The following is a 27,716-nucleotide window of genomic DNA, read 5'->3' as shown; positions in this document are numbered from 1 at the left end:
TTAGACAGGTCATACGTTTTCTGGCCTGGCCTGAACAAGGATGTAGAAAACATGGTCAAGTCTTGCACTTCCTGTGCAGTAGGGACCATGTATTTTCTGAAAACGTCACAAAACTGCCCGATTTCAGATGTACCTTAGAAAGTAGTGCATGTGAGTTTTGCAGGGCCAGTGAATAGCAAGCATATTTGGGTATCGTTGATGTCCTGACAAAATGGCCGGAGGTGTGTGAAATGAGACCAGTAGCGGTTTCCTCAATCATCAGTTAATTTCCTGACGTTTTTATTTGACATATCAGGTTCAGATGCTCAGAAATACTAATCACTGACACTAAAACAAAGTTCGTACCCATGATGTTTCGAGGTGCTTCTGTAAACGAATTAATTTACAACATATAGGGTCGCTGCCATGTCGCCCCTAAAGGAACAAAAGAAACGGTTTGTGACGCGTTGAACGATTTTGGAACGAATTTGAAGGAACACCTGAATATAAAAAAATCTTCGGTTTTGATGTTTCGAAAACAAATTTAAATTGAGGTAAATGTCGTCGTAAAATTCAGGGATCAGGAAACAGTAAGTCGAATACAAGACTATAGACGGAATAGATTTAGATGGGGCGATCTCTTTGTTTATATGCAGGATTATCGGAACTTACATAATGAAACTTGGATGCCAGTAGATACAGTGGGGAAGAAGGGATTCAATGTTTATAAAGTTGAGGTTGATAGGATGACATGAAGCGGGCGTCTGAACCTAATCCGTTCAGGATACCAGGTTCTACAGCTAATCTTTTCTGACATTTTCAGGTCGACTTCGCGAAATAACGCGACCTACTAGTATTAAGTTTTCAGATGACTTTCGCCATTTTGATGGTAACTTATTCATTACTTACGAAAATTCGAAAGGCGATTTCGACACCATGTTGACATATTTTCTATGAAGAAATCCTCCAAGTTAGGAAAAAGGGATGTATATATATGGTGGGTAGGATGAATGACCAAAAGCTTTGCAAATCCGCGCAAGTTGAGCGTTGTCGTGCAGTAGTAGTGATCTGCGTTTGTTCGTTAACCTTGGTTGCCTATAGGGGAATTCATCGATCACTTTTTCTAAATGTTGATAGAACGCTTCAACAAACCGGACCTCATAAAGCCACCAAAAGACTACTATAAGCTTTTCCAGTTCCGCATTTGCTTTTGGATGCGTCTCGCTATGTTCAATAACCATCTGCAATTGCCACACAATTTTCATTATAAATCATAATTTCCTGCAAAAATGAATGGTTAAACGGAAAGAAATTTGTTTTTCTACGTTTATTATTTTTGACTCTTCTTCAAACCCTACGGTGCTTATTTATTTAATTCACTACCTTATTCATTTAACAAACTTGGGTGTTAACATGTACCCGTACACTTCGAAATGGGTTGGTTTCCATCACACTTCTAAATCCTTCTGTTATTTACTTTTGCAGGACGTCTTCCCGTTTTCGATTCTAAAATTTCCTCCTGTGAGCTTCTTTTAAACAGCTTTTGAAGGTTTGTATGGAAAGCTGTGGGCGCCGCCGCCGTACTCTCAAAATGAGACTCATAATCCTAGACCCTTTGAATTCTCTGACTCTTCATGGCTCATTACAACTCGCTTGCTGAAAATCCGAGAAACGATATCCGAGTGGACAGTCTTAAATTTCCAAGAGCTGGGTGCATCTCAAATACGAACCATCTATATCTATATATATAAATCTGCCTGACTAAAACCGATTCCGTAAAGTAGTCGGACTGGTCTAATTTTTTTCGGGCTGGTAGGATACCATCCTGGGTAAAGTTGTGCAGAACCCAGAACAGATTGGATGAAAACTTTTTTTTCAGTAAAGGATCGTTTATCCATCCAGTAGAGCGTAATTCCAGGTTGAGCAAATTATTCTTTGTTGCCTATTTAAAACGATTTTTTTTGCAAGGATATCTCATATATATATATTTATTAAAAAGTTTTAAAAGCTAACGAAGGCTATATTTAAAAAAAAAATAATTTTTACTTACAAAATAATAGCCGAGTATTTACATGGTGATTCATGTTGCAAGGTTGGTTTTGATATTAATTGAAAAATTTCGCCGAGCTGACCCAAAATGTCTCTATACTCAGTCTTCTGATTAAAAAAAAGTGCGAAAACTTAACATGATGTCCTATGTAAGGGGGTATTTTTTGGCATGAATCGAACGTTCTCGATGAACTGAATCACGATAAAATACATGCTTATATGTCTAAATTTCGGTTATTAAATCGAAAATACCCTTTGAGGAGAAAAAACTTAACACGGAATTCCAGCCAATGGATGGAGGAGCTGAACAAAAATACAATACATATTCCTAAATTTGATTTTTTTGGTCGCGTCAATTTGCTTTTGCATCTATAAAGCGGAAATGCGTTTCAAGTATTTTTTGTGCGAATTTCCAAGAAATGTCAATTGGAAAGCTGAAGCTGCAAACTCAGAATTAATTTTCGTAAAAAAAAACATTTAAAAGATATTAAAAACGTCTTTAGGCGCTAGTCACGTCCCCGGAACAGAGCTAGCGTACTACCTTGCAAAACCTTGTGCGATCATCGTGATGTTTATCATATCTTTCTTTAGTTAAATAAATCTATTTGCTCGTTGTAAAAAAGAAAAAGCAAGGACCCTTGGGGACGTCTCAACAACGGAGTTCCTATTCATTTGGTATGGTCTAAATATTTCTTATAAAAAATAAAGCAGTTAAAAAAAATTCTTGAGCTTTAATTATGTCCCAAGCACGGTTTCAATAGACCAGCCGATCCTATTAATCACAAAGATTTTTTCCATAAAGCGTAATGTTAATTTGGGTAAGTTAACGTTTTTCAATCGCCGAGAACATGAAAAGTTTGTATTACAACGTTGTGTGTTTTTCGGCGCTCTACAATACGGGCGCAGTGTCAAAAGAATAATCTTTAATGTTTCAAATTATTTCGATATACCGGTAAACTTACAATTGTTCCTCAGATAGTTTACAATTCACTCAGTATAAAATGTTGCAGTAAAAAATATTGTTTGACTATTGCAATACGTTTCCCTCCTGATTCCAATTTGGTTAATCTGTAAAAAAAAAAAAAAAAAAGTTGGTAAAATATGAATTATGTCCGCGCATAAACTTCGATTGGATGAACACTCTTCCCTGATCGATATGGTTGACTTAAATCGCAAAACGGAATAAATGCAGTAAGGTATTAAGACTGCGACAATCTTCCAATGGGACATAAAATATAACTGTAGAAGGCTACAAGGCCTAAATAAGGTATAAGCAGACTGTTGTTCACACACAGTGCACAGTTGGTAACTTAATTTCGCATACAGGAGAGAAGGAAAATTTGTTTTGCTTTATGTTGACAACTATAAATTCGAGTTCGATTGTAAGTTCTTGAAAGTCGCAACGGGCTAACTGCAGTATAGGCATAACAGCTAGGCTATCGAAACACTCATTCTAGAAAGCTACTACTAAAACAGGATATAGTATCTGTCTGCATAATCGCCACGTGATAATAAGAGGGCATTCACGTAATAGGGCCCAAAAGAGAAATACGTTAGACGAAGTTTAACGTGAGTAAAAGCGGCTGAACAAATAATTGCTACTCTAAAGACATGGAACAGGACAACTGCTACAGTATAACAGAACTGGTGTAGAACCTAGGCAAAACTGCAACGGTAAATTGTAGGTTTGCAATCGAGTTGTCGTTTACCTTTAGCTATCCGCGATGCTAGCTACTTCGTTTATATAAAAATAGGTCGATGAAGTAATTGCAAAGAGCTAACGAGTTAGGTGGAGCAGGATCATGCGACCGGATAACTATTGATGTATATTATAATTTACGGCGAATTTAACGGGGCGAGGCTCGCGGATCCGTTTAATAGTGCTGACAAGTTCAGGTTGAAGTAAGCGTATTTTAGAACAATCACGTAGAATATACATAATGTTAAGTGAAACGATGCAAATCTCCTAGGTCTATTACGTGTAAATTGGGGTTTGGGAAATTTGTGATGAGATTCAGCCTTCATATCACTCTCACTTTATTGGCAAAATTCGTAATGGCTTCTCTTCTACCTGGTAAGAGCAAAAAGTACTATTACACAATTATATTGTTTATTTGCCCCATTATCAATATGACTATCATTATTGCAACTAATTATATTCATACTGTATCTAACATATGCTATATGTGTGTGCCACGTAAGATATTATGTGTGTAACTCATTTTTTTGGTATAAAGAGAGTAAATCTAATAAAGGTTATGGACCCCTGTTCGCCGTAGCGTATCTGATGCTATCAGTGAAAAATTTACCTGTGTCCTGAATTCTTAGAAAGGATATGCAGGCGGTAAAAGCAATCGTTGAGGAGAAAGGGCCGATAAACAACAACGCGATGAATGTCCCGATGGTGTTATAGCGTAACAACCTAGAACGTAGTCTCAATACTACCGATTAGGCAACTGAATACAGACGAACTTTATTTATTTGCCAAGTACCGGCCTCCGGATAAAGCATTGTTGCAGAGAAGATAATCACAACTAAGACACCTTGATAGATGCGCCACTTGAGCATCTTCAAGCCTCGTTTTTGAAGCACAGTAGTTATATGTTGTGCTCCCTAGATAAGGTGATGACTTCGCTTATAATCGACTGCTTCTGGTCACATAGAGTAATCGCTGACTCTCATTACTTAAACGATACTATCCTTCTACTTGTGCTTTGTTCCAGATCTTTCCTCTCTGTCAACAGTCGTACTATAATGACTTCTATATGCTTATATAATAACTTCGATGACATTTACTCAGCTACAAGAACTTACTGGACGTACAAACACTTTGCGGAAAAAGTTGCAGATGACTATAGACAATTTAAGGGTATATTAGGAGGTAACGTGGCATAATTTTTTTATGTTGACCTTTGGTCTGCGGTCAATGGAACGGGGTCAAAAAGGGTCGATTATTGCACTAAGGAGAAGTTACGACGAAAGCGCCTAAAGTTCTGCCGAATGCTCCAAACTTGTACACAGCCCTGTTGGAAACCAATCAAATTTTGAAACTGCTAAAAAAGATTTTTGCTTTTCTTGAGAGGAAATTTTTTGTTGCAGATATTTATTAAAGGCGAAAGATTCCTTTTTATGGGAATAAGTTGGAGTTTAATCCCATACTAGCTGGCGCCATGTTTTTTGCTTTGTAGCCTGTTTCCGTTTGCCTTCAGTTGGTTCTTAGTATTCCAGTATATAGTAGTAGTAAATTCCCGCCTGAAGCCGATACAAACATGTTGACCTATTTCTAAAAGTAATAGAAGCTAGGGGAAAACGTACAATGGCATAACGTAAAAATTCAAATGATAATTTTCTCGAAGTTGTTGTTGTTGCAGTTTTCGACGTGGCCAAAATATCAAACTGTAGGTAATTAGTAAGGATCTGGCGTTGATATCGAGAATTTTATGCTCAGCCTAAATGAAACACGCTTGAAAAGGGTCCAAAATTACTTCAGTGTACGGTAATACATAAAAACATAAATGACTTCTCCAGCGAACACGAGAAATATATGATTCGTTCTATATTCGCTTCGTTTATTCATCATTTTGCTTGCACTCCATAAATGTAACTGTTATAAGTTGAATGACAAAACGGTGTACCAGGCACAGTAAATGCATTGTACGCACTTTTCCAACCTCATCTATATTACATTCCTTGGCCTAGCACAGCCAGGCCCGAAGGGGAACGAAGCCAGATAGATGATGGCACAGCAACAAATGCTTCTTGTTTATTCATTTTTTAATCAAATAGAGTCCACGCGCCCTGATCAGTAATAAATTCCGACATCCCTTTTTGATGATCAGTTTCTAGTTGTTATGAAGTGTTTGAGGAGATACTCATTGCGAACTCTCATACCTAGAATGCTGTTCATGACGTAAAGGAAATCATGACCCTGATAGGAATCCTCCTCAGAGGCCGATTGCCGTATCCGTTTCGAAATTTCCAGGTGGTTACTTAACAGACAAATCCCATATTAAGCTTAACTTGTATTTATCAGGGAAGTTCTTCAGTTCTACTCTCCCGCGCCTTTCGGTCCACCACGAAAGCCTTCCGTAGGGACCAAAATTGATAACCGTACAATTGGACATTTGGATACAGATCATTTTTGAATAACCTGAAGGCTAAATATAGATCGGGATTTTATGACATTTTACAACTATTATGCTTAGGATACTTCTATAAGTCTGAAAGTGGCACGTCTTGTACCAACGTATTATTATTTAAGGCCTATGTTAAACAATGTAAATGATGCCCGAGTAAGTTACCAAACGGTCTGCGTAATAATAATAATAATAGTCCTAATAAAACGGCTGCTTCTTGCGGGTCTCGAGGGGGTCACATATGCCCCAACGACTTAGTCACTTCTTCGTAGAGTTCGCGATAAGGGAACTGCAAGAACAAGCAGTGAGATGTTTTTATTAAAAAGCAGGCCTATTTACCGGTTTATTTCAGACTAACTTATTCTGTTCAGTTTTGCATTATGTAAAACAGTTGTCTGTACAGCGTTCAATATCGCGTCTGATTAATAGCTTGATGAAGCAAAAGCAAAAGCAAAAGCGCAACTGAGAACTGTTTTTATCATCTTCCTAAACTTAAACTTGCCCGTGTCGCAGCGTTTCGAACCCAAAGCCGACACTATGTTCATTATTTGTAGCACACAGTTAGGATGTACTTACGTATTTAGAAAAAAAACATACCTGAAGCATTACACAGACGCGTACTAAAAGCAATCCATAACGATGAAATATTTTCAAGGTAATTCAAAGTATCGAATCGTAGGTGTTATTAGCTTGATACCGTTTCCTGTGGAACTGATGCTCGATGCTGAACTTCAAAACGTTCGTCTACAAAGCCATTAGTGATATCAATCATGTTATATAGCATGAGTTGCGTAAAGAAATTCATTCAATGTATTTATTAACGAAGCAGAAAATAAAGCATTAGCGAGTCGTACTTCCGTAATGTACGCGCGCCAAACGTGTAGGCCACCGTTCAATGCATCTAAACTTCAAAGTTCTCTGCACTGTTTATAGGTCAGCATTTTCAAAGCTTATCCAAAATTCATTCTGCCGTATGTCCTATCGGTAGACGAGACGGGAGGTGCTTTTGACAATACAATGTCTGATTCAGGTCTACAAAGTGTCTGGGTACCCCAAAGCTAAGACCTAGCTGTTTTCACACCAGAATATCTACAATCAGTTCTGTCTAAAACACCTTGGAAGCATATAATTATGCCGGAGGCATTACTAAACCTTAATGGCTTCACAATCAACATAGGTAAAAATTAATTCCATTGACTCTTTGAGACTTGGTGGGCTGGAAATAACGTACATCAAGCACACTATATAGACAGAGTTTCCGTGTATAGCAAATTTATCCATCGTCAATATAACAGGATAAAAATATATGCATAAACTATTAGAAAACAACGTAGGGATTCTATATAAGTATGATTCAACCAACGCTTCGTAATTTAAAATAACAATTACTACTATTAGCAGAATATTAGCGCAGAACGCCTAATTTTTACTTATTCTAACATAATATAATTCAATCAGAGGCAAACAAAATGTGGAATTTGATTATTGCGGTTGTAAACCAAGATTATGCAAACCCCTTAGATCCACAGATACGGATTATGGGAACCCCATCGCTAATCGTCGTAAATAAATACATATATATCGGAGTACGGTTTAGTACGAACAAACGTGCAATTTTCTTAAGACCTACTGCCTGTTACATTAAGCCTTACATCCTCCTTATCGAAGTACTGAATCTTAACCAAACGCTAATAAACTGATTGTTAGAGCGAACCTGAACATGCAAGCCGCCACAAGGATACCACCCTGTATACTTCCACTAAGATGTCGTGCGTAAAAAATTACGTTGCCTCAAAATAATAGCCGAAATTATGTAGAAACAAATACACATAAGTGCGGAAGGAGATTCGTTCTTTCATACATTTTATTTACTCTTTATTGTTTTGAATCTGGCATCCTAAAAAAACATAACAGGTAAAGAAATAATGCAAATCCACTGTTTTAGTTAAATCGAATTCGTAATGAATGAACGCTGTTCCAAACTGTGCATAACTGTGAAAGTGCCATGCAGCTCAAGTCTGTGCTGCCTTTATTTACTTCAAAAACTTCATTTACAAGAAATATTGGTTGAGCCCTCTATTTCGGGCTCCAATCGCAGATGAGCTCATTCGTTATAAGGTATGTAGACAATTACTATACACAGTAATATGTTGCTTTACCTAAGGGAAAAGAAAGGTATCTACGTACAACCGAGAGTGCTACAGTGGTCTACAACAGTTATAGAATGTAACAGGTAGATTGAGGTTCTTGAGTATGACAGACGGCGTTTCGTTTGACATGGCGGAGAGGCCTAAACCTAGGCGACCGACCGTTTCGGCCTTTAGTCTCTGCGCCGCCTTGGCTATACCCCCCGCTCGGCTTACTGAGCCAGGAGCTGGCTGGAGACACTCGTCCATGGACCCGTTACCAGCCCTCTGTCAAGTGTTACTTGTGAGTAGCGCCTGTAACTTGCCTGCGACGGAACCAAGCCAGCGCATAGAGATCGTGAGTTGGCGGGCGCCCGCCGCCCCCTGCTTATCTCTTGTTTTCCCTGTGTTTGTGTGTTTGCTGTGACTGAGGCTCCAGGATCTACTGAGTTGCCTCAGTCTCACCATATATACACACTGCTGGTGCGGCGTCGCTGCGAGCTGGCTAGCTCGTTTGACTCCTTATATTACGTGCTCATAAATTTCATGGCATTCCCTCACGGCCCACTCAACCACTGGGGCCCCTTCTGTTTATGTCCTGCTTTCTCTTTCACTACACGCCTCCTTGCTACCACTCCTCTGTTTACCACATTTTGTTTCTATTCTCGACATTCGTAACGTGTTCAACCGGCAGCCAGCCAATCCGCCCGTCTTAGCTGCTCTCAGCAAGGCCTACGCTGGACTCAGGAACGCTCCACTTTCATTTGTCCGTTTTACCAAAGAAATTGGTATCCGGCAGCCACCGAACCTTACACTACAGAACGGCTCAGTCGGTAGGACGCGATTACAGCAACGCCCAAAAGGCATCACGATGAATGATGTCCACCACCTCATCAGTGTTCCTCAAGCGCACAACATTCCGTTGTTGTTTTCCGCCTCTTTGGCCCGTTCGCTCATTCTCACATCTTAGTTGAACAATCATAGTGATCACTAGTGCTGTTACAGCTGCGCCCATCACCAAACAATATTGTCTTGAGGACGGAAAAAATTGCTTCGCTCTACTAAGCGATGTTTGGGGTTACTTTTGTACCTCCCGCTAAGATCTTCTCATGTGGTTCTTAACTCATTAGGTTGTTTGTACCTCTGTATGTTTTCGCACCAAAACATAACACTTATACGGTCATTTTCCTGTTCTTTTCATCCCCTTCTTTCATTTAACTATATATGGGTGGCGCAGCATTGACCCAGATCTGCGCGGTCGACATCCATGCTTCACAAGCTCAAATGCATCAATTCGCTCTAGCCTGAAAGCCCTTCCTCAAGATACACACACGCTGAGAGGTTGGCGTTCACGTCACAAAGTTTTATATATATACATATATCGTATTGCTCAGTCGCCCTTGCTTTTTAATAACGTTAATAGTTTTGGTAGTGCGCTGAATTTTTTGGAACCCAGCTCCCGCATTATGCTCCGTCTGTCACCCTTTTCCGGGACTGTTCCTCTGCTCCTTCTGTAAATGTGAATTCTTGCTTCCAATTCGTGCTTAGTTTGTGATTTACGAGCGCATGAATCAAGCCACTTTCCTGCTCAATCCGGCTTCGGGTGCTGTACACTACCGCAATTCTGCATGCAATTGTACCTGCATAACGATGAACCAGGCGGCGGCCGCGGGTGTGTGCAGATCCACATATTAGATAGCATTTTCTCCCCGCAAGCCCAAAAAACTGGTTGTCACGGCTTACCAAAGGCGTACTTTGCCGCTCTTAAGGCTGAGGCAGGACTTGTTGGAGTGACTAGAGATCATCTACCCCGCCAATCCTTCCCAGTTTTGGTGGTGCTGTTGGCTCATAAGAAAGACAACTCCGATAGGAGTTTCGTCCGATGTTTTCAGCGGCGCGTTCAGTGCATCGCAAGATGCAAGTGTTGCGGCGATGGCCAGGAAAACGTACTTGGCTTTGTGAAGAAGCGAGTCTGTATGACGAGTAATCCCAAACCCCACTTCAGTGTACACACTTGTTCCTTCATACAAATCTGCAAGTCGGTAACAGAGGTCGACCAAAAAATTTCTCGAATAACGGAAACAGATATAATGAAAAGACTTAAAATTACGTTTTTGGGTTGCCAGGACCACTCTCTGGCTGCTTGTGGACAGCTAGATAAATAGTATCTATTGAGCAAGATAGCAGCAACATCTTTCAAGTGATGATGCTTGGTGATGGTCATGGTCTTCTATGTATGGGATTATTATTCAGCTTTCTTGTCGAACGACGAAAATGTGCATGGACAATCGTCTGTGACTAGAGGTGTTTAGCCTGTCTTTATTCAAACTTTCGTTCGATCGGATCGCCAGTTGCTCCAATAAGGTCATGAACTATGTTATATCTTTTGCGGAGGATCCCAACTAAGTAAAGGCGCGTTCAGTTACAAAGCGTTACTAATCATATTGCCTTGAAAGAAGGAGGTTAGGCATAGATCTTAGAAAAAAGGGGGAGTCCTGATACATTTGCAAACGATAAAGGAAAACTCAAAATCTCATGAGGATGAAAATCCGAGTGACAGCAAAAATAATAATAAAAATAAATAATGATAAAGTGTCTATCCATAAATATACGGCAGGAAATATGTACGGATTCAACAAGTACTCGTCCATTTTTCCTATATAACATGTTTATTTGTTTTTCTATGACGTAGAAATACTGACGTTAAAATATCTTAACCACGATGAAAAGGTCAAAAGCAGGCCGTAAGAAGATCAGAACGTATTTTTTTTTGTATCACAATAGGAAATATTGTATTATAATTAATAAATCTGGCTATTATATGACTTAGGACGAACACTCCGCAAATGGCCTGACTCAGATGATTTCATTTTGATTCATATTGAAGAATATGGGCTAGTATTGCTAATGAAATTAAAACTGTTGCAAGTGTATGGTAGTACAAGTTCGACAAGCATGTCATAATCGATATTACTGGAAGCCACTACGACCTCGTTGCATCATAACTGCATTCTATAGTTCAAAATGATTTATTTCTAAATAAAGGTTGCAGGTATTCTCAAACGTTTAGTACACCAACATGCTCTTGTACATAGGCACGTACAAATACAATTTGAATGGTAAATATTCGGCCGACCGCGCGTGTGAATGTACATTTACAATACAAGCAAATGTGGGGTACACGCCCTATGTGTATAGATGCACGTATTGTTCCTTTTACGTGTTTCAATATGCTAATTGGAGGATTGCCGTCAAAACTTCCGGTTGCTTTTCAGTCATGAATAACAGTACACGTATTAAATGCATCTGTTAACGTATTACGTCGGCCTCTTCCTGCTTGTAATGCACGCCACACAATGGAATCAGGTAACTTCGAACTGGTGCCGGTTGAAATATAAGCGATTTATTTGTACAATAAAAAAAATTAAAATATACACGGACATAGACACTTGTATGGCTACATATGCTTTTTAGAACTGTGAGCACACTTTTACCTGCTCTCCCTGCGCCTAACTATTGTAGCTTACAAGGACATCAAACTCAGGACAAAGGACGAAAAGTGCTCGTATGTCCGCAGGACGTTGGTGGAAACAAGCCATTAGAGCGGTGGTCGTAATGCGTTTTCAGGGCTGGCAGTTTTCCTTAACACTTTTATTAGAAAAGGCAATACCGGAGTGTAAGAAAATGCTAATGTACTATGTAGGTAGGCACGTTTTAAGGTAACTGGCAGTATTACATAAAGCGTATCCTACGAAATCATAACAAATCCAATAATTAGCCCGATGCGATCTAATTTACACTTACTAAAATTTCATACTAAACGAATTACATAATCAACCTGAGACCGACGTTAAGTCATGTGTGTCGTCCGGGCCTCAGGGATTGCGGTCACACGAGTTAGTACTTGACCTTAGAGTGGGGGGACCTTGAGCGAACGGACGGCAGCGATAGCCTTAATTTAATTTGCATGATGTTGCGTGTTCCCCTGCCACTTGACGGTCCTTTAAATCTGCGCAGGTCAGTCGTCTAAGTAGCTTCTAGTTCTCCTTCTGTTCCGCGCGCTGTTGGAAGGGGAAGTGAAGGCAACGGGGGCAGCACAGACTACTTCCTCGCTACCACCGAAAAATCCAGCTTAGAAGCGACGGGTTGAGCAGATACAGCGTCTCCCCACCGAAAAGTAGCAAATAAAAGTGCCATTTTGTTACGAGCCCCGTTTGAACCATCCGTACCGTGCGTAGTAGACAAAGATGGACACACCAGAACGAAGAGTCCACTAAGATTGCAGTGCGAAACGAGATTCTATTCCTTCGTTCTTTTACAAAAAAGATTAGCAAAATTTAAGAGGCCATTAAACTGCTAGATTCATTTTTCTGTAAAGGACCCTGCTGAGCTTCAATCTCACCCCGGGCCTTTAACGATTGTTGTTCCTAGACAAGAATAAAAAAAAGCCTGTCCTCGCTATGGTGGAGACCTTGAGGCCTTTATCACTAAATTTTATCATATGATATTAGGCACCCTATCTGATAGCTGAGGGAATAGGGAACTGGCAAAAGAACATTCACCCAGTACTTTGGTCTTCAAAATAACATCTCAAAAAATCTAGGTTTATGTATACCCGAACGAAGTGAACGTAATATTATATCATTCTGAACATTACCCGTCAATAGACTGGAGGAGCAAAACGCTCCCTCAAAAGTCTGCAGAGAAATGTAGAATAAGAGTGCGAGGGTTGCAGCATGGAATGGAAACGTTTATTGTGCTATTTCGGACAAAATATAGTTGGCAATGTAAGCCGAATACGCTCTGGAGTTCGCTCTCATTGTGAACACTACGTAAAGGTGCAGAAGATGTATACACTTTCAATGAGTCACTGCGCTGCTAAAGATGATTCAGTGAAACAGGAAAATTGAGCCTATTGTTCAGTTTTTCTTCGATCTGCTTAATGCTCGATGACGCGCCCGAAAGACGTTCACTTGCCACCAGTTTGACCGTCCTACGCTTCTGTTAGCCCTCCTCCACGTTTCTGATCTAAACGTATATTTCAGTGTACGCTCTCTAAGGCCAAATGCGTTTATCTCTAGCGAATCGAGTTCGTCTATTCGTTGTACCAAAACAACTTCATAAGGTAGCTGCAAAAGGTATTGCTATTTCTGAAGAAGGAAAAGAGCGTCTCGGTATGCGAGGAAGTTCCTTAGCATTCTTCACTCATACGGGAATGTTTGGAGGGGTAAATTACATTGGTTTGTCTGTACCCCTCGCAATATTCGAAAACCCAGGAGATGTTTTCGAATAGGAAACATGATAGGAGTCAGAATTTTCATCTGTAGCAAGAGCTAAGACAACAGCTAATGTTACCGCTTTCTTTTGCTATCTGTCTCACCATTAGCAATAAATCGTTCCCGGATTCAAATAAAGCAAGAAGGTTTAGAAGCTTGCATATATACCGCACGCGTCTATAAGACCCGCACAGCATACGACTCCATGTGTAATTCCATTAAGCTCAACGCCTCCATAATGCGGATGGTAGTATTTAGAAGACCAAATACGCAATCATTTCAGCTGCGAAGTAAAAGAACTTTGCAGACTCTGAAGCAATGCATTGAACACATATGCCAGGTATTTCAACGCGTCATGGTATTTTCCCTGATGGCTAGTGCTTATTACCGTACCGTACTTAGTTATTTCAGTTAAACGATGGACGTAACGAGGACGACAGCACCATTACGACTTCATAGTTGTATTTTCAATTGATTCATTTTCAGCTTCGATGATCGCCTTCATCTATAACGATGGCAATTTAAGGTGTTTTTTTTTTTATCAAATACAATATCATCGACTTACAGGCGACATGCGGCAATGAGACTTAGAAAACTAATTTGAACATTACGTCGACCAGCTGCGCCCCTTAAAAAGATTTATGTCACACTTTTGTCGTGTCACATAGAAGTGTGAAAACCAGTCGAGCTTGCTTGGCTTAATATAGAAATCCCCGAAACCAGAAGCGAGGTCTTATCAATGTCGATCTTAAATTCGGATAAAATTCCTTACAAAATAGAAAAGATTTCCACCAGTTCCGATAACCAACTGAGGAAAAATTTACCTTAATAGTTAGCAATTTAAGCAAACTTTACCTTTAAGGTTCACCATTTTCACAGATAAAAATCCAGAGACGCTTACTAACAAAGATAGAAAGCCCGCCTAGGCTTTTTTGCAAGGTTCAAGGAACCTATACAAGAAATAAACTCTACTAAAGAATATTTATATTTTAACTGTCGTTTTATTTGAGGGGCAACAATAGTTAGACCGTACACGACGCTATGGAAACAAACCCCAAAGCTCAGCATTATTCTTGCTTTGACAACAATGTACGTTATATACTGGAGGGTCCCCTTTAAATATTTCTTTAAATTTCTCTAAATTGTGATGCCAGTGATGTTGTATGAGAGAACTGGGCGTTAGATGACTGGGTAGGTCAATAAATCTTATGAGGGATTAAAACTGACTCTTTTGTAACGTTCTCGGTCTTCTCTTTACCCCTTTATCATAACCAAGATCATCGATCTCTCGTCGCTGTTCTCCAAATGTGTTACAGCATTCGATTCATTGGCCGGTCCCATTATTTATTATTTTGGCCTAATCTCTGAAAGGCGATTCAAGTTATCTTGCTCGTTCTACATAGTAATAAGGTTTAGCTTGAGGCCTTTTAGCCTTTTTAGCACGAAATACACATTCTAACGATAGTCCTTTGTGTCAAAAGGTTTTAGGCAAATTTTTAGTGCAGAGATGCTGCTCCAGATAGTGAGTGTGTTCCTCAAAAAAAAGGTGCTTTATGCAGTCATCGGACTTGATGTTTCGTTCTAAATTAGTTTTTTACAATATACATAATGATTTGGTTCTCTGTCACTAATGGCATATGATTAATATTAAAGAAGTCATGGCTTATAGAAATGTTACAAGTCTATGTGAAGCTGTATTCCCACTCAAAAGATATTTCCACTCTACTTCATAGTTCGATTTGGGAGGCCACATTTTCCTAATTGTCTAGAGCAGAATATCTCATTCAGTCAGGCCATATTACATAGTCACTTTTAAAATAGTCATTTACCATTTCAACAACTACGAGGACAAAGGCGGGGACACCTTGTCGAAGGGAAGCGGATGGCAACCGGAACCTGAAAGCCCGTAACGCGGTAAGGACGTAAGAAGAGATCAGGAACTTCCCTGGTAGCGATGAAAGCCTACCAGAACTGGAGCCATCGTACATAGGCGGGCATCGCAACGATACGACCCGGCTGACCAGAATTAGCTTTTCAACAGATAGGCCTGCTACTGCTTCTGCTCCTCCCACAGAGCCTCATCAGTAGACTGTAGCGAACACATAAAAGGCAGAAAAAGTGGCCTACGCATCTAGGCTATGCAGTCGAGTAGGCCGCTAATAGCTGTTCTTTGCACGAAGCATGGAACCGCCGCTATCTGCAACCCTAATCCTCGTGTCTCCCGTTGTATTGATGGCCGATCCTATTCGTCATGTGGCTGTTATACGAAAGGTCATACCTTCCAGTTGCTTCACAACTTTTTACCATTTTATAAAGCACTACTTTATATCTATGCGTTCTCAATCGACATTTGCTGTCTTCTATGAATCCCTTAATCTCCAATACAGTATATACGAACGTATCAAATAATGAAATGTTTCAATATGTGTCGACCATGAATTGACTGTTCATTGTTGTAAAAGATCCATGACAAGTTCGCACTCGTCCGCATACCTATATTCGGCTTCCTTTACGGTCACAGATAAGGGGCTGCAAGTGGTATTTTATCCTGCGTCGTTATTAGAAGACGATTTCGAAAATTCTCGATTATGATGTAGGCTAATGGTAACTAACGAAGCTCACATGAGTGTCTGCCAATTCAGTACCCCCTGGGCATCGTCACATCTTAAAAAATAGAGCTAGAAGAAGCTTCGCTTAAAGACCAATAGATTCATTTTTGGCACGTCAGCAAAGCTCAAACGTTGAGAACAAGGGCTGAGGATTCAATGCAACATAAGTTACTTGGACACTGCGAACAATCAAACCGTATTGTAGTTTTTGTATTGGCTAGTTAGTACTATTGTATGTTTATTTGAAATTAATCACATGCTCTAAGCACACGAATAACAGCAGAATAGTATCCGGTTTAAATGGCTTGAGTTTTTCAAGAGCCATAATTGCAATCATCGCTTTTGTTTTTAGTTAATATCCACCTTCGGAAGCTTCAGACTGCTTCCCGAACACGGTATTCAATTTCTCAAAGACATAAAGACTTATTAACTTTTTAGAACGCTGATGCTTGTATCCTAGCTTTCGAAACAGTTCCGCCCTCCACGTAACCACGCCTTACGGCGCATGATTTTTTTTGCGTGGTGACGATGCACCCCATAGCAGTGTTTTAAAATGGTTTTGCTATTGGACATCATTGGATTTATCAGGTCCAATATATAGCATGAAGCTATAGAAGGTGTTCGATGTCGGTTTTCCAATATGCCATGGACGCATCCGCTGTCGCTGTTCGCTGTGGATGTTTCGCTAGATGACTAACAAATAAGTAAAGACCAAAACGTTTTATGAAAGTCAGGTGAAACAGTTACTTAGCGAAGGCTTTTATGTATCCGTTATGCGCGCATCGGCAGATTTTCTTCACACCTCCCATATGGTGCGCCAGGACGTGCCAGCAATATACTCGCCTGTAATCGAAAACCGAATCCAACTTTGTTAAGATATTTATCTACTGGCTGATTAAGCTATACTTACTATACTACTACTATACTACTTATGTGTTAGCGTACGGTAGCTGTAGCGAAAGTACTCGTTAGCATTCGTTTGTGTATTTGTTCCCAGCACCTACAGCTTTCTGAGCGTAATAGAAGGTCCACTTCGAAGACGTAAATGTACGTTTTTCTCAGCAATTCGAAATTGTCCTATTGTCAGCAGTAGGCAGAGGAGCTCCGGTAACTGAATTTAAATAGCTCCTGTTCGCTTGCATTCATCATTATCACCTACTATCCCTAATGCTAACGCTTTTCGACGGCTGTACGAACAGCCAATGGTGATGATGACAACAATAACCTTTTTCATTTCGAAGACTTGTTTCTTTACTAAGCAAAGAAAGAAGCCTGGAGTACTATGAAATAAGTTAATTAAACGTACAATTATCATTATTAATCTCGTCGTAACATTCATACATATAGGTACGTACATCATCACAGTAGATACCATATGCACGGCCATCAATTGCAGCCAATTCGAATGGCTGGACAGAGGTAGTTGTATATTAGATCGGACGAAGCAATGGAAATGTTACTTAACCCCGACAAGCCAGAAACGTTTCCGACCAGCATGAGGCGGAACTGAAGCCAGTTCGCAGCTTATTGTTTGTGAGTTTATCATTTCAGGCTTGGGAGACTTTTTTTTTTTGTGAAGCAAATGCCTTAGGGTGACTCAACGCCGAGAGTCTGCCCTAACCATTCTCAAATTTTGGCTGTAAAAAATGAATAAATTTAGTAACGTAAAACGTAAACGTAAAAAAAAGGAATATTAAACCTAAGCTTTGATTCAGCGCGATAGCCATTTAGAAAAAAAAGTAAGCTTTCTCTTATAAATCCTCCGAATGATTTTTGGTGTTGCACATTCCATAAAGAGATTACTATGTAGTTTTTAAGTAATTTGGACTTTTGAGTCTCGTATTAATGTGGAATGCATTATTTGTATGCTATATGTAAAGCATAGTATCCCTGTTCTTGCCAGTTGAAGAAGGTTATCCCTACAAGGCGCCTGACTTTAAGAGAAAGCGCCAGCTATACTTGTAAACTTAAATCCCTTTCAAACCTAGTGACTAATGATCGCTTTTCGAGAGCAAATACGAGTCTAAAGCAGAAGGACTATCGCGCTTATCTGTGGCTGAATCGCCTAGTTTACACACATGCTGGCCATATCGCTGACCGGAGACTTTAGCGAGAATAAATCTGTTGAGATCTGCATTTCATGTAATGTGTCAACATGAAACATAATGCACCCCTTCGGAGAATACGGCGTAAGAAGGAAACATCGGTCGGAAAATACCAGGCGTGGCCTTAAACAAGACATGGAGCGCTATGCTGGGCACAGGCCCTCTATGATGGCCAGAGCGCGTCGTCATCGTGACACGAATGGGCGACACAAGCAGCACAATAAACTTGTTGTGCGTTTCTGTCTTTTCTTTTTCTTCGAAAGAAACCGGGAGACAGGAGATAGAACAGTGAGACGAAAAAGAGCGATAGCAAGAGCGTGCTAGAAGAAAGCAATAGTACGAAAGACGCCGTGGGTTCCCTGTTCCTAGCACGACACCGCGTGATGTGTCACAAGCTTTGCTGACTTAGCGAGACACCGTCCTCTTCGCAGCGCCTTTTCACACGCCTTATGTTCATAATACGGTGTACGTACCTACGCATCTAGTTCGCCCGGTCGGAGACTTTGCTTTATTCATAACATGACATGATACCCCACGAAGGCAGCGAAAGAACAAGGCAAAAGCGTTGACGGAGTGACGGGCATATAACATCGAAGCCCTATAATTGCAGCGCTAGAAGACAGCGCAAAACAGTATATTAACAACGGTAGACCACGTGCACGGTCTTCCTTCCTCGAACATCGGACATCGGTATCTAGCCTGATCCTGTTCATAAATAGGATCATGTAGAATGCATAAGGACAAAGGAAAAGAAGGAACGGTTCAGAAGAGCTGTAGGCATGGGGTAAGTGCGCTTAACATTGCAGTTAGAGGACTCAAATATGATAAAATTAACCACTGAATACCTCAAAAGAATAATAGGGGCACACGACTTTAGCTATTTTTCAAAAAATGTTGACTCGTTTTTCTAAAACATGCTAGAAAAATCTCCTAAAATTCGTAGCATGGGTTTAAGTTAAGATCTTACTAGGCTTCTCGATTACCTAGAAGTAGTGATGACGAGCGGGTAAACTGATGGTACAAACTCGGTGCTAATGTATACGAATATCACGCTGAACCGTTGTAAAGTAAACATGGATTTTTAATAACCTGAATTTTTGATGCCATTTTAGACTCTGCAGGTAATTCCTGTGTTGTTTCTAGGGTAAACACGCAGACTTTTATCGCCCTTTGCATTGCCTTTTAAAGAAGAAACTGCTATTTCGGTAGCTGGGTGTAAAGTTATTCCTATTCACATCCTACTGAAGATTGACGACTTGCTATTGATACCTTCTTTCTCGGAATGGCAAGGTCCGTAATGTTAAAGGCGTATGCCTTGACGTCCCGGGCAATAGGAATACTTTGTAAAAGGAGTTTCTATGAATGGCTCATAAGCGATTGTTATGTTCGCTTTTCGCCCACTGTTTCCGACTTTTCTGAATGGAAACGCACACTCCAGCTGAGTTTCCTAACATTATTGGTAATGCCTCGATTCAAGTCGTACAATCTGAATGACCTGCTATCTTTCTTTCTACCTGACTGATTCTCCTTTTACTACCATCCGACTGCCATCGGTGCCACTGCTCAGTCACCTGATTCAAACGCATCCATCATCGCACTTCGGTTCGGGCTCAGAGATCGCCTTTCTACATGATCTCAATAACAGTTACAAATAGCGATTTGTATAACCTTTTTAGGAGGGCCTACGTTTTTTTCCAGCAGGAAATTGCTAGATTGTACACTGATCGATGATTTCTATGTGTTGTTTATCTTTCCATATAATATCTATATTTAAGTAGAAATGGCGTATATCGTCCAAGTCATTTTGAATATTAAGCCAGTCAGCGAGTACTGGGCGACCTATGCATACTGCCACTGATGAATGGCGGTAGTTTTATCTCTAGACACGATCGTGGTTAACCACCGATATACGCGTGGAGAAAAAATTGCTCGCACTCTGACGAAATTGATCTAAGCTCTACCCGGTAGACGTAGTGCACCTTTAACGACTCGAACCACAACGGCGTCTTTGAGGTCACTATAGTTGATCTATTACGATGGCACCGACAACGATAACTCTCTTGCCGCTACACATAACGACTTTAAAAGCCATTTGACCACTGAATGTGCTGAAGGCAGTCGTCACTCACTCACCTAACAGCTCTATCGATTCGTTAATGATGTCTAACGCTGTCAGAGCAATCACGGTACAACATGGCGCTCGCTTCAAGGCGTTCTGTGTGACCGCAGCTGAATGTCACCGCAATCGCAAGACGAGTTTTTTTCATCTTTACTTCCCCATTTACAACCGAATCGTGTTTTCCGAACAACAACAACAACATATTGTCTCCAGCCATATATGTAGTGCTTGTCGCTTACTCATCAAATCGCTGAAAGAGCTCGCGAACGTCATCTTTCGCGACGGGTAAACAAATTCGTTCTCGCTGTAGCAGATATGTCAGTCTTTGGAAATATCCCCGACAACAGTCTTTGCCATCGATATTTTGTTTAACTATCAAATCTGTAGCGAATGATCAGTCACATATATTATCAATGACCGAATCATTTTCTTTAGAAGCCCATTTATCGGAACCGTATCTCAATGCATGAATTTAAGAGGCCAAACATATCGCTATTTGTCTCGAGATGGTGAAGATCATGAAGATGGTGCCTCTAAATACGGTCTATTCAGTACAATGTGCTTTAAATAGAACGCCTTCGTGCTGGTAATATGACGAAGTGCACATTTATATTGATGAATATAATGAAAGATCTAGGTACAATTGAAACAATCGTAGTATTTGATGAATACTTTCCTATAAAATTAGATCACATAAGTGCTTTCATATTATGTAGCTATGAAGTAGACTTGCATCTGGGGAATTTTTCAGTGCGTTTCTGCCAGGTAATGCCGGCTTCGCGGTCATCAAGTTGAGATCTAGTTACAAACATGAAATCAACGGCCGTATCGCTAACCCTGTGCGACAGATTCGAAATTTCAGCTTTGCAAACAACAAATGTACTGCCATTAAATATATTCTATCTTCGTCATTCGAAAAAAATAGCACGGTGAAATTTTCGTTCCAAAAAAATGGTCGCGTTCACTTCAGTCGAAAAATCTGTAATGATATTTGTACTGTGCTAGGTGGGCACGTCTTGTCGGATGTTAATCCTCAAGTTATCCACGCTAACTTTAAGCTTAATAGAGACTATTTTCATAGCTCAATCCAATGCACGTTGTTTATCTAAAAATAGTACGATTATTTTTTAAATAGATGTATACCATTGTAATGTGATGTTTAAGATCGCGGGCACATCATAGATTACTTGTTTATCCTACATGTAGCATATCCGAGTATATCTTATTACGTATTACTAAGATGTTTAGCCTAACTCAAATGTGGTTGCAGCTATCACCCAGCATCCCGGCGAACTTTTTGTCAAAGCTCATAGATATTATTACACTATGATCTAGACGAGAGGAAGCGTGTATTACATGGTCTAAAGAATTATTATTTATTCATGAAATACGTGGTACACATAACTTGAATGTATTACCTCCTTGAGTGAGCGTCTCTGAGCTCTCTTCGTCTGATTTTTTGTCTATCTGTGCCAAAACCTTGTATAGGAGACGCGTACTAGTTACCTCTACAGTCTCGTTTGCCATGCGGAACCGGGGCGAATGAATCGAGACTCTTTTGCTTCGCTCCTGCTCAAGACCATGTGCCCGTACAGACCTGAGATAGTAGCACGTTTATTACCGCTTCCCGATTCGCTCCTGCGCGAAGGAGGAAGCCCCGAATTAAGTATATCTCTTCTAACGTTAGCTGTAGCCAGCGACTATGGACAAGCTCATTTTGAGATTTCTCACACGACGCGCATCAAAGCCGCAGAAGCCGCTAGAAAACTTCTTACTTGCTTGCCAATAAACATTTACATTCCTACTCATAGTCCGTAGTAATGCTGAGTACGAAAGTAACGTTCATACATTATCTGGACTAGGAAGCAAGCCGTGAGCAGAAAATTCACTCTTTATTTAAGCTAATTGAACGAATGTGCATTTTGCAATTACCCAAGTGGTAATGTTTAATGTGTATTCATTGGGCAACTGAACCACCGGATATCTAGAGGATACCAGGACTCTAACGAGGAGCTGCATCGCTTTGTTGTTGACACCGGTGTGAGCAGACGCGTAGGTCACGGCCTGGGTACGACCCCCGTTTGTTGCTCTACCTTGATCTACAAACACTTGCACCTATATATGTACATAGTCGTTCGAGTATTGTGCTTTGTTCGCTGGTTATCGCTTTACCTACCTTTAAAAGCGATCTTTATTCAGTGGTTGCTTTCGGAGCGCATGCTTCATACTTCCTGCAATTTCCGACCCAATTGATTCGGATATTTGGCGAAATTTTTAAACTTTCGATGGACAAATAATATCCTACTTTTGCTAATACACAACGAATTGGTTGAAAATAATCTGTTATTAGCAAATACATACACTAGCCTTAATGTATATAAATATATATATACATGTATATATAGGGCAGGCCACGAATGTCGGAACAAGTAGGGTCCTTGTTTCACATTGTTTCACAAGTAACAGGAGAAATGCAAATTATGGCAATAAAGAGCGGATTCAACTGTCCTACACATACGACAGGATCACTCTAATACCGTGGCTATGATTCTTACAATGCTACGTTATGACGTTTGGCAAAGCGCCGGATGTGAAGAGACAGTGGCCGTGGGATTAGGACATCTCTCCCAGTAACGTCGGTCAGGTGAAACGGGTTGATGATATACTTAATAGATGGTTTTTTAATATTTAGGGCGTAGCGTAAAACTCAAGGGAGCATGTCTCGCTCCGTAAAAGCCGATTGCGGTGCATGGCTATCGAGAAATACGTATGGACACGTATCAGCCCGCTTCATGCGAGCACCAGACGAGGTGCCTTTACCTTGCAGCCGTTGTCTTTTAATATCTCCCGCTTTTGCTATAAGTAACTAAATAAAACTGGGCGTATTTATCCAGTGTTAATTAATTCATCAGGGTGTCTATCACTAGTTCTGCCATTATTGAAATTCACGAGATTGGGAACTAACAGGAAGCTTCAGACATTTACGTCCAGTTCCGTTCAGACTAGTCTATAATTAGATCTAGATATGTTTAGTTAATGATTATACATACTTAGGGATACACAGCACAATTTTAAGGAATATTTTAATTTTTTGCTTTGTCATTTACAGTGTACACGGCACACATTGGAACGTTTTTAAAATTATTTCACCACTATAAAAGCAATCTAGCATTTTCAGTAACTATTCCGATGGTGGTTTTCAAGTGCATAACCCTAATATACTGTTTTAGGACATCGATACAAGAAGGTGTATATATTTCGAACTTTACTCGTTGGGCGTTTCATCAGACGGTTGGCTGACTCCCAGCATGACACGAACCGTCTGTCTATGCCCAGATTCAAACCTAGACTACAATGTGTCATTAAGATTAGCAAGCAAAAAGGTACGTTACACACTAAGCTATCACGGGGGCGTATATGCCTGTGCCACATTTGGTCACTACTTCTTTACGGGTTTGAACATGGCTTTCGTTTGATTACGCGCTGAATTTAGGCATTTTTACTGTTCATTCTTTGGAAACGTGTAGCTGCGATTTTCGAAATAAGTTGAATGCAGGTATGTGGAAGGAGTAGTGATTTGAGATGTTCAATGAATATGCAAACGAAAGGGATTTAACTAAGCCTATAGGTTCAACTAAAGACATGACCTTATCTAAATTTACATAGTATCGTACATCGGTTACTAACACAAATAAGTTTAGTTGTTCTTTAAACTCAAGTCTTATTACAAATATGATAATTTTTCTAATGCTTGTTCATATCAATATACTCTACACCATCAAATGTACGTTGGCCCGTTCATTCCAACAACGCGTAGATAATAAAGTTTTCGTAGAAATAATGAATAGCTATAGTGCAGGTCACTGACACAAGGAAAAAAGCTTTGAAACGCAAATTGTGCTTGGGATAAGGTGTAGCAATGCAGGGGCAAAAGGGCCATCACATAAATGAAGGATCCTTACTATCCTTGTGTTAAACCGAGCCCTGGTCGCTGACCAGACACAGCGTTGTTTTGTGCTGGTAAAATAGGCCGTATATAATGTTGGCTTGGGAGTGCGGAACTGTAATAAGGCATTTGCTTGTGGCAACGGTTCGTGCAGGCCATGGGTGCTCGGTAGACGTAGCTCCTTTATTTCGTCGAAATAAGGAGCCCTGACTGAACGGACAAAGAATCCACTTTTGTCCCGAAAATGTCCAAATACGTTAGGGAGAAGGGTGAACCGGAAAGCGTCTGTGGCGAAAAATAGAGTTTCACACCAGCTACACACTTCAAAATACACGCGCTTAGACTAGAGTTGGTAGATGTAAGCAATGATGGAACGGTGTGGATGGACCCGTATGGGTTGTACGAGTGCCCTAATGCCCCCACTCTCGTTCTCCTAAGCCGAAGGAAACCCACTTGCTCTTAAGTGCCGCGAGAGCTTACTAACCTACGGTACAGCCAGCCGTCGTTGGGGGCTCGCTAGGCAGCTTCTGTACTACCGCCGCCATCGCTCTTTGCATTCTGCGTTTCTTTTCTATAAGCATGCGCCGTGTGCCTAGGTCCTAATGCAAAGCTAGCTAGCGAACCGAACGCAAGTTTTGCTGAACCAAGAAAGCGCTTCGCAATCTTACTCATAACGGCTTCAGCGGCGGCAGCCCACAGCGTTGGCAAGCCGCTACAGCACAGCGTAGGGAACGTTGTAGCTCAAGAATGTTAGTGTCAAAATCACGGCCTGAGCGAAGGGTTCAGACTCAGGTTGGCCCAGCCGCTCAGGTCCCTTAGCAGTCCTCTGAATTCGAGACGTAGCTTAAGAGATAGCTGCGAAGATAAATAGCCGACCAACCCAACTAGAGAGGTCTCATCTTCTCGTGAGGATCTAATGTGAACTCAAGCGGCACTTCCGAGGACATCAATATGCTCCCAAGTTTTTGTCCACCTTCTTGCTCTCGCCTCGTTCCTTCTTCGTGTCCACTGCGCAACCAGTCGTTCCATGATAAAAAGCTAACTCCGATTAGAAGATCTTAAGCCTCAACCCTAAACCTCCTCCCGATCTTGCGGTCGGTGGGATAGTTCAAAGGAGAAAAGAGCGCATCAGTCATCATCTGAAAACACCATTCTTTGCTCGCTAATTCTCCATCCGCCTGTCACTTATCGATGGATCAATGACCCTGACGGAAGCGTACCGTCCAACAGATAGATGATGGTTTCGTTGGGGCTAATAATTTTTTCGATGGGTTTTTTCCTGGACAGTTCGTCAGCCAAAGCAGATTACATAGCAGCTCCAACCTTCATAGTACATTCTGCCATGTGCACTCTTACTTCCTTTGACCTGTCATGCTTTCATATAACGAGAGGTTATTGTCATACACTAATGCGTTTCTTTTTCTCAACATTATACTTATACAAAAATATTAAAAATTTTTATTTCTCTAGACGGCATCGATAGTCAAGTCACTAACGTCAGTAGTCAACATGGTTAACTATATGTTCAAACTGATAAGATCGATGTAAATTCATTGGGATATTCAAAATCTCTACAAGAAAAACTAAGTCCTTCGTCTCTAGGATAGAAATCTTTTATCAATGAGTTTTACTGGAAATGTGCCATTTAAAGTTGTGCACCAGACTAAACATGATCTATTGATTCTGTATGATCGTTTGACGCATATTGTTCATTATTAAAAACAACATTATTTTTTTATTCCAAGCACAAACGTTGTTATTGCAGTAATGACAGTTGTAAATATAACCTCGCAGCTACCTATTGGCTTTAATCTCTTTCTAACCGTAAGCTCGACAATGCGGTGTTTTAGCGGACTAAGCTCAAATGGCGACGAGTGTCCTCAAGCCGTAAGTAACTCTAGTTTTCAATGTTCCCTTTTGCTTTTATCTATCCTTATTTGTTTGTTTCTATGTTACATTCAAAAGTGCTCTTTCTCTCTCTTCTATAACCATTATAATCTTATTATGCAGTGAACAAAATTAAGTCCTGACTTCAGACACTGAAGCACTTCCTTTGGTGACACTGCAAAAGAAAAAACTGTTCTTAATACTGAGACTTTTTTGGTCTTATACATTGGGAAATGCTTCAAGAGAACGAACCAGTGGGTAGATATGGCCAAGTTTGGCATGGCCGAGACTGTCCTATACAAAAATCTGATAAATAAAGCAAGGTGATCTTTCTTGAAAGACAGCGCCAGGAAACGCGTCTCAAAGGATGTGAAAATCGCCTTACAAATGCTTGACTTGGAGATCCTTTTGGCCTCACTTTGCACCCATTATAGGTACCGAACCAGGCTTCAATAGATCATCACCTCCTCTAATCGCTGGGTAATAAAATTCATAACCGTACCTTTGACAATGAAAGGTGCTTTAAAAGCACACGAGTCCCTCAGAATAGAACCAGCTACAAAAAATAGCTAAATTATAAGGCTACGACGATTTGATGAGGAATACATAACATATTAATGTGTTATTATAACTTCGGTTGAAATTTTAAGTTCTTGTTAATGAAATCAGCAAATTGCTTTTGTTTTCTTCAATCTGATGAGCATCTGATGAGGGGCTCGCAAATAAATTGACAGCAAATATTTTAAAAACCTTTTGATGTGTTCAAATATATACACCAGTATATATATATATATATATATATATATAGTAGAAATATTGAATATAAAAGAAATTCCTACAGGGTCATAAAAGATTGGCCATTAAATAGAAGCGAATCTCAATGGTAGTTAACTAAGGAAGTCCGAAAAATGTTTACTAAGGGAAAGCGGCTTTAGATGAGTACCGCACAAGGTTCGGGTAATCCGCTAGTGAGGAAAAAAACAACAATATATACATTGCCTTTAGATAATCTACAATTAACAGTGTATTATTATATCAACCTGTCATAGTTTAAAGTTAATATTTAATTTTTCTCACACGTGAACTTAATTTGCTAAACAGGGAACCTTGCTGAGCCAAATTCTTTGCATTGAGCAAGACATTTTGAATGACTTCCATTGTAGCTATAATTAAATGGTAGCTCGTTGTTAATTAATTTTTCTTATCACAGAGTGAATTATTATTATATATTAGCTTTTTAGGCGCTATCTTGATAGCTGACTCTTTCTTCTCTGTATTTTAAGAGCCATTGATCATCTACCTAACTTCTATTGACCACAAACCCAATTGGAACGTAAAATAAAGATCCAATTTGCCAGGACATTTTTAACGCTAAGATCGATTTTAATGCCTTTTTTTAGTTACGGGTAAACAGTCGTCGGACGCACAGCCATCGAGTTTTGAATTTAGGTCTTCCCTAAGGCTTAGTTTTTCAAAAGGTCTCA

General features: G+C 40.2%; 1 protein-coding gene and 1 long non-coding RNA gene across 3 annotated transcripts in view; both read right to left on the bottom strand.

Annotated features, from left to right (window-relative positions):
* Ptp69D (Protein tyrosine phosphatase 69D) overlaps positions 1 to 27,716 on the bottom strand; it is a 577,123-nt gene that overhangs the window by 440,746 nt on the left and 108,661 nt on the right. The gene's annotated exons all lie outside the window — the stretch shown is intronic.
* Positions 1 to 27,716, bottom strand: part of LOC147756135 (uncharacterized) — a 207,929-nt gene that overhangs the window by 145,998 nt on the left and 34,215 nt on the right. The window contains exon 3 of the long non-coding RNA XR_015327059.1: positions 16,923 to 17,018. This is a non-coding gene — a long non-coding RNA (uncharacterized LOC147756135). The remainder of the gene's footprint in view (positions 1 to 16,922; positions 17,019 to 27,716) is intronic.

The sequence above is a fragment of the Varroa destructor genome, unplaced genomic scaffold (assembly GCF_002443255.2).
Source record: "Varroa destructor unplaced genomic scaffold, Vdes_3.0 BEIS01000004.1, whole genome shotgun sequence".
Lineage (NCBI taxonomy): Eukaryota > Metazoa > Arthropoda > Arachnida > Mesostigmata > Varroidae > Varroa > Varroa destructor.
The sequence above is the reverse complement of the archived record's forward strand: the minus strand, read 5'-3'. Positions and strand labels throughout refer to the sequence as shown.